The sequence below is a fragment of the Gobio gobio genome (genome assembly GCF_949357685.1).
Source record: "Gobio gobio genome assembly, chromosome: 16".
Classification (NCBI taxonomy): Eukaryota; Metazoa; Chordata; class Actinopteri; order Cypriniformes; family Gobionidae; genus Gobio; species Gobio gobio.
This window is the reverse complement of record NC_137109.1, coordinates 20,663,725-20,671,317: the sequence shown is the minus strand read 5'-3', so window position 1 is coordinate 20,671,317 and position 7,593 is coordinate 20,663,725.

Here is a 7,593-nt window from a genome sequence, read left to right as displayed (position 1 = left end):
ATCCCCATGTTCTTGTTTTATGTAAAAATGCAGAACGTTTTCTGTGATGGTTGGTTTAGGGTTGGAGCAATCATGGGACCCACTTTATATTAGGTGGCCTTAACTACTATATACTAACATTTAAATGAGTCATTTGATACAATGCATTTATTGTGTACATGTTTTTACACCGTACTTACATTTTAAAAATTACCTGCATGTAATTACATCTGTAATTTCTGTAGTTACATTTATAATTGCACTGTTGACACTTCCCTTACACCTAACCCTACCCTTAAACCACACAACACCATACCGGTCTCTAACTTTACCCGTATCCCACCTCAATATCCACAAAAGTGTTTTGCAATGCAATATGTACACAAGTACATTGTACTTATTTTTTTGATGTAAGTACATAGTAGTTAAGGTATAAAGTAGGACCCAATCATGGTTCTCAAACTTTTTGTTCACGGCCCCCTTTAAAGGAATCTGGCGAAGCACAGTGTTCACAAATAGCAGCTTGTGATGCTGTCCGCTGAAGAGCTGCTCTCTATATTGCGAAAACCTTATGTTTGGCTTGTTCAGATGATGTGAAGTCAACGGTATAGTGAGAGCCAGGGTTTGGGAACCACTGCTCTAAACTGCAAAAAAAGCTGGTGATGCTGGTGTACTCTTTTTGTGAAGAAAAGTACAATTTGAGTGTAGCAAAAGAGTAGACAAGCTTTGGGACATACTACAGTAAAATTGCCGCTCGCCTCAAATTAATGCATAATGATGCTTTTAAAAGTTAATTGCCAGACGGATCCACATTATTGCAGATAAAATATAACACCGATAACCTTAAAAAAATGTATTAGGTTACACTGATTATTAGTCACTCAAACCTTTATTTAAACCTCTCACCATCTGTCGCGCATAGGCTATCCGCCATGTTTTGTAGTTTGTCTATTTTTTTAACACTTTTTTTTTTGTTTTTTTGCCTTTGTAGTTCTGAACTGAATCCTCCAAAGCACAATGGGTTGTGGGCAATATTAGCTGTTATAGTGTTCACAGAACCACACTTTGAAAATTTACCATAAATAGTAGACCAACCAAATCATTGAATTCAGGTGTTCCAATCACTTCCATGGCCACAGGAGTATAAAATCAAGCACTAGGCATGCAGACGCTTCTACAAACGTTTGTAAAAGAATGGGTCGCTCTCAGGAGCTCAGAGAATTCAAGTGTGGTACCGTGATCGGTTGCCGCCTGTGCAATAAGTCCATTCATGAAATTTCCTCACTACTAAATATTCCACGGTCAACTGTTAGTGGTATTATAACAAAGTGGAAGCAATTGAGAACAACAGTAAGTCAGCCATGAAGTGGTAGGCCACGTAAAATCACAGAGCGGGGTCAGCGCATGCTGAGGTGCACGGTGAGCAGATGTTGCCTTTCTGCAGAGTCAATAGCTACAGACCTCCAAACTTTGTGTGGCCTTCAGATTAGCTCAAGAACAGTGCGTAGAGAGCTTCATGGAATGGGTTTCCATGGCTGAGCAGCTGCATCATAGCCTTACATCACCAAGTGCGATGCAAAGCGTCGGATGCAGTGGGGTAAAGCACGCCGCCACTGGACTCTAGAGCAGTGGAGACGTGTTCTCTGGAGTGACCAATCACGCTTCTCTGTCTGACAATCCGATGGATGAGTCTGGGTTTGTTGGTTGCCAGGAGAACGGTACTTTCCTGACTGCATTGTGCCAAGTGTAAAGAGTTCCAGTGAAAGGAACTCTTAATGCTTCAGAATACCAAGACATTTTGGACAATGTCATGCTCTCAACTTTGTGGGAACCGTTTGGGGACAGCCCCTTCCTGTTCCAACATGACTGCGCAACAGTGCACAAAGCAAGTTCCATAAAGACATGGAAGAGGTTTGGTGTGGAGGAACATTGTGGAAAGTCTTCCCAGAAGAGTTGATGCTGCAAAGGGTGGGCCAACTATATTAAACCCTACGGATTAAGAATGGAATGTCATGTAAAGCAGGCGTCCCAAAACTTTTGAGATAGATAGATAGATAGATAGATAGATAGATAGATAGATAGATAGATAGATAGATAGATAGATAGATAGATAGATAGATAGATAGATAGATAGACATACAAATTTTAATAACGGGTATAAATAAAAGGGTTTGGAATCATATTTGTTTCAAGTGCTGTTTATTTGGAGGGGAACATACATTTTGTTTAGGGCCTCCAAATGTCTCTCCTGGCCCTGGTTTATCTGTTAAATTTGGCTCATCCTGTAATTAGGGAAGATTAAACCCACTTAAGTAGCAAGGCATTGTCCCAACACAGCACGGGTCTTGCTGTCAGACATCTAATATGACTCAACCAATCAGCCTTTCCAAAATAACTTTGTTACCACTGAAAGGCAAGTAAATGAAGCCCATCAGGGGTATAAAGTATACCAGTAATGGCCTACAAAGAGAGCTTGTGGCTTTTAATACAGCATAGTGAAGATATGTGGTCTGGCAAAAGCAAAGGGAAGTTGAAAAGAACGTGTGGTTTTTAATATGTTAGAGGGGTAAGAGTGTGGAGTTGTGCTTGATGGTCTGATGTAAAGTGGAATTGAATAATACAAGTTTGTCTAATCTCAGTGTTTAAAATGATTTCAAATAAAATGTATCATTTACATATGTTGTATATAGCTTATATAAAACAGATCAATTAAAACATATACATATATCCCATCCTCTTTCGCCCTGTATTGTCTCATGGGTGTCGTGGTATGTCGTCTGAAGGATAATCCATTTTGTGCCATGCGCGAGTCATTAATACCACTGCTAAACGCTCCTCATGGCTCTGGCATGGGTAATTTATGAGAAGTTGTGTCCACTCAAAACGCTTCTCTGAAAGCTTTCCAGTTGAGATGACGTGACATTGTAATTGACCACATACATAATGGGCTCACTTTAGTGATGAGGAAATGTGATCTTCACTTTAAGTGTACACAATTTGCAAACGATTCCAGAAGTTTCCTAGCAGACCAGAGAAGCATCCATCAGTAAATAAGGGTTATGTATAGTGTGAAGGCAAACAGCGTGAATTTTTTGTATCACTTTGATCCTATTTTTACGTTAAGTGTATATTTTTACGTAAGTACGTTTTTTAATATTGTCAAACGCTGGGTATACCTATAGATTTTCTTAGAGCAGGATCCTCTGTGATTGGCAGTTCCATCACATCTTGTTTGTCAAGAAAACCTGCGAATGGCATTACTGTGTACAAAAATACAATTTTTAGAAAGAGCATTAAGGTCCACACCTAAACAGACAAATTCATGTGAAAAATAGTTAAGAATTGTGTCAAAGTAACATCCACATTGATGGCAGGACCCAAGGTTTCCCAGCAGAACATTGCCCAAAGCATCACACTGCCTCCGCCGGCTTGCCTTCTTCCCATAGTGCACCTGGTGCCATGTGTTCCCAAGGTAAGCCACGCAAACACACCCGGCCATCCACGTGATGTAAAAGAAAACGTGATTCATCAAACCAGGCCACCTTCTTCCATTGCTCCGTGGTCCAGTTCTCATGCTCACGTGCCCACTGTTGGTGCGTTCGGCGATGTAGGGGTCAGCATGGGCACCCTGACTGGTCTGTGGCTATGCATCCCCATACACAACAAACTGCGATGCACTGTGTATTCTGACACCTTTCTATCAGAATCAGCATTAATGTCTTGAGCAATTTGAGCTACAGTAGCTCGTCTGTTTGATCGGACCACACGGCCCAGCCTTCACTCCTCACATGCATTAATGAGCCTTGGCCACCCATGACCCTGTCGCCAGTTCACCACTGTTCCTTCCTTGGACCACTTTTGATAGAGACTGACCACTGCAGACCAGGAACACCCCACAAGAGCCGCAGTTTTGGAGATGCTCTGACCCAGTCGTCTAGCCATCACAATTTGGCCCTTGTCAAATTCACTAAAATATTACGCTTGCCCATTTTTCCTGCTTCTAACACATCAACCTTGAGGGGGAAAAAAAATTGGCTGTTGACAGTATTTAGTAAAATACTCTGCCTTCTATGAAAACCTTTGACTCTAATATGAAAAAAAAAAAAAAACTGCTTTGAAGAATTTTGAACCTGGCTTTATCCAATGTCCCGATTTCGGCTTGTTTAATTAGATAATGCATCATTTGCATATTTAAACATAACATTTCAGAAAACTTTTAACTAGTGCTGTTTTAAAGAACGTTGGTCAATTAAACAGTTGATGGGCCCCATTGATTTCCATAGTATTTGTTTTTCCTACTATGGAATTCAATGGGGCCCATCAAATGTTTAGCTCCCCATATTCTTCAAAATATCTTCTTTTGTGTTCAGCAGAACAAAGAAATTCATACAGGTTTGGAACAACTTCGGGGTAACCCTGTACCTGTAACCCTGGTAGGAGGACATTTCCCTTCTCAGACCATTTTAAGCCGTTAAACTCTGGGAAAGTTTTCAGTGATCCAGTAATCGAATTCATTCAAACAATCTGTCCAAAACAGCGCTGATGTAAAGAAGACCAGGCTGATTACATCAGAGATAATATCAGAGAGAATAGAGGGAATAATTCATCCCAGTGTGTGCTGCTTTGCTTTAAAACCTGTAATTGTTACTTTAAAGAGATGTTCACCTGATTTAATATCACGGTTTTGCAGGCAAGGAAGAAGTAGTTGAGGCGAGGATCTAAGTATAAGAGGTTCTTTAACAAAAGTGAATCTCTGGAACACAGATGTCCACAGCAAAAAAAAACAACCCAAAAACACCAAGACAATATCAGACAAAAGAGAACTGAAACATAAGACTACAAATAGGCCTATATTAAATAATGATAAACAGGTGTGCACAGTTGGCAACTACGGAAACAAACTCGGCCAAATGAAGTGATTACAGAAAATGCTTAATTAGAGTTTGTCATAAAATTGTCATAATTTTGAAATAAAAGGCATTTTTCTACCCTGATTTTCAAACCGCTGTTTGAAGGGGTGTGTCTGCTGTGAGTCTTCAATGTAAACTCCCACTGCTGTGATTGGCTGCTGTGAGAGTTCAGTGTAAACACCCCCTGCTGTGATTGGCTGCTTTGAGACTTCAGTTTAAACACCCACTTCAGTGATTGGCTGCTGTGAGACTTCAGTGTAAACACCCACTTCAGTGATTGGCTGCTGTGAGACGTCAGTGTATATTTGCATATGAAATATCTAGTGTTACATGAGTAACTCGATGAAAACTTTTAGCACATTTTTACTATAACAGCTCTCAAGGTTAACTAATCGTGAAAAGAGATTATTTTCACCCTACTAAGAGAAACAATGTGAAGTTGACCGTTTAGTCACGTACACTATGTTATTTACCTACTACTAGTCATCATACGTGAATCATTGGGCGGGGCTACAGTGGTAACGATGATGAAGTAGGCATTGATCTTCGTCTGCAGAGGCGGTCTTTCACCTATCTTTGATGTCATAAATGGGCTTGGTTTCAATAAAAGCTGTTTTTGGACTAACAAGGAAGTTTTCAGTTCTGAAACTTACAGGATATTCTTATAGTATGTATAGTATAGTATTAAATGTCAAAAGCTCATGGAAAAATGTATTTCTCAATTCATGGTCCATTTAAATTCTTTTGAAAAACACAAACAATATGTGACATTTAACCCATGAAAATAGTTTTAATGGTGATCAGTTATATTAAATACTGGTAACATTTTCTTAAAGTAATATAATAATAAAAAATAAAGTAATACAGGTAATACATTTCTGTATTTTGAGAGTGCAGGGAGGCTGATTCGATTACTTCTTTCGCAGTGTTTCATGGAAGTGGGCGGAGCGAAAGAGATATTTTGGTGTGTTTATGCTTGTTTCGACTCTCTGATTGGTGGAATTTTCGGTAACGCTTTAGATTACGGCCCGGAAAGTACTGTGTAATTAAAACGAATTTACAGCCTAACTTTCTGTAATTATAGTGTAACTATAAAATACGGACGTGTAGGTATAAGGGAACAAAATGTAATATTCGGGGAATAAAGGGGTAACTACCAGGAAAATTAACAAATAATTTATACTCTAAGTATTTTTTAATTAAGGGTTAATTATCCATGTAGTTACAGGGTAAGTGTGAATCTGCAGCTGTAAATTAAAGTGGTGCTTGTTCCCCTCTTGTTTCGTGTAGTTACAGGGTAAGTACAACAAAGAAACGTACACAATTTGACATCACTCTGAAATCTTTATTTGAAAAACAACTTTCAAAACAGATTTACAACACCAGAAATATCCACACCGTTTACTCGTCTTTTACCCTCATGCCATCCGAGACGTATACGACTTTCTTTATTCAGATGAACACAGAAAAATAAATAATCTCTGCTAATGAAAACTCATTTGGGTTCCTAAAAGTTGAAAGCTTGAAGCTTCACGTTACTCATGTTGCACGAGCTGGTAACAGTTGGTCAGAAGCGAAAATATAAGTCAATTATGAGAGCATTTCTGGGTGTACTTTTTATTTAAATAAATATTAATACACAATAGTAAAAGACATGGGATTCCTTCAGTGGAAATAATGAAAATGAAGGAAAACAAGAAGAGGAGAAGCAAGCAAGAGAAACAAAAAAGGGACAAAACATGCTTTTTTCTTTAAGGACGTTAGTATTTGAAATGAAAAGTTTTTTTTTTTATATATATATATATATATATGAATAAGAAGTGTCAAGTCTGTTTTCAAATAAATGTTTCTGAGTGATATCCGATTGTGTACGTGTTTATGGTATTTACCCTGTAACTACACAAATAATTACCTGTTAATTAAAAATACTTACAGTATAAATAATTTGTTAATTTTCCTGGTAGTTACCCCTTTATTCCCCAAATATTACATTGTTCCCTTATTCCTACACATCCATAATTTATAATTACCGGAAGTTACACTGTAACATCGTTTTACTTAAACAGTACTTTCCGGGCCATAATCTAAAGTGTTACCGAATTTTCTCCTGCAACGTGGGTAATGAGTTTTTTTTACAACAAATTCTGCTGTTAAACATAATTACTTTAAAAAATAAGTTGAAATAATTCAGACTGATGGCTTCAACAGCAGAAAATAGCACCGATTAACAACCTTGTATAGCTCACAGTAAGGCTGTCTTTAATTTAAGTTATCGTTCAAAATCAGTTTCCCTATGGAGCATTTACTCTTGCACTCTATAGCAGGCTTTGAATGATTGACTTGTAGTAATGTGACAAGGGTGAACAGTTTGGAGTTTTTAGAAATGTACTTACTTAAAAAAGTACCAACATGATTGCAATTTTTGGAGGCGAAATGAAAACAACAATATCAATGGTCATATTGTGACTGTGGTGAAAATGCCAAAGACAAACCCAGAGTCACAATGTGGAATACATTAAATTTACAGTATGTGTGCCTAAAGAGCAAATCAACTGTTATAATTAGATGTAGTGATGTGTTTATATTTATTAAAGGTTTGGTTTGTAAAAAAAAAAAAATCCCCAAAATAAAGCTGAGAAGAGATGAGCAAATGGGCAGGCTATAAAGGAAATGCAGCCAAAGCCCCCTGGGGCTCGATGGGCAT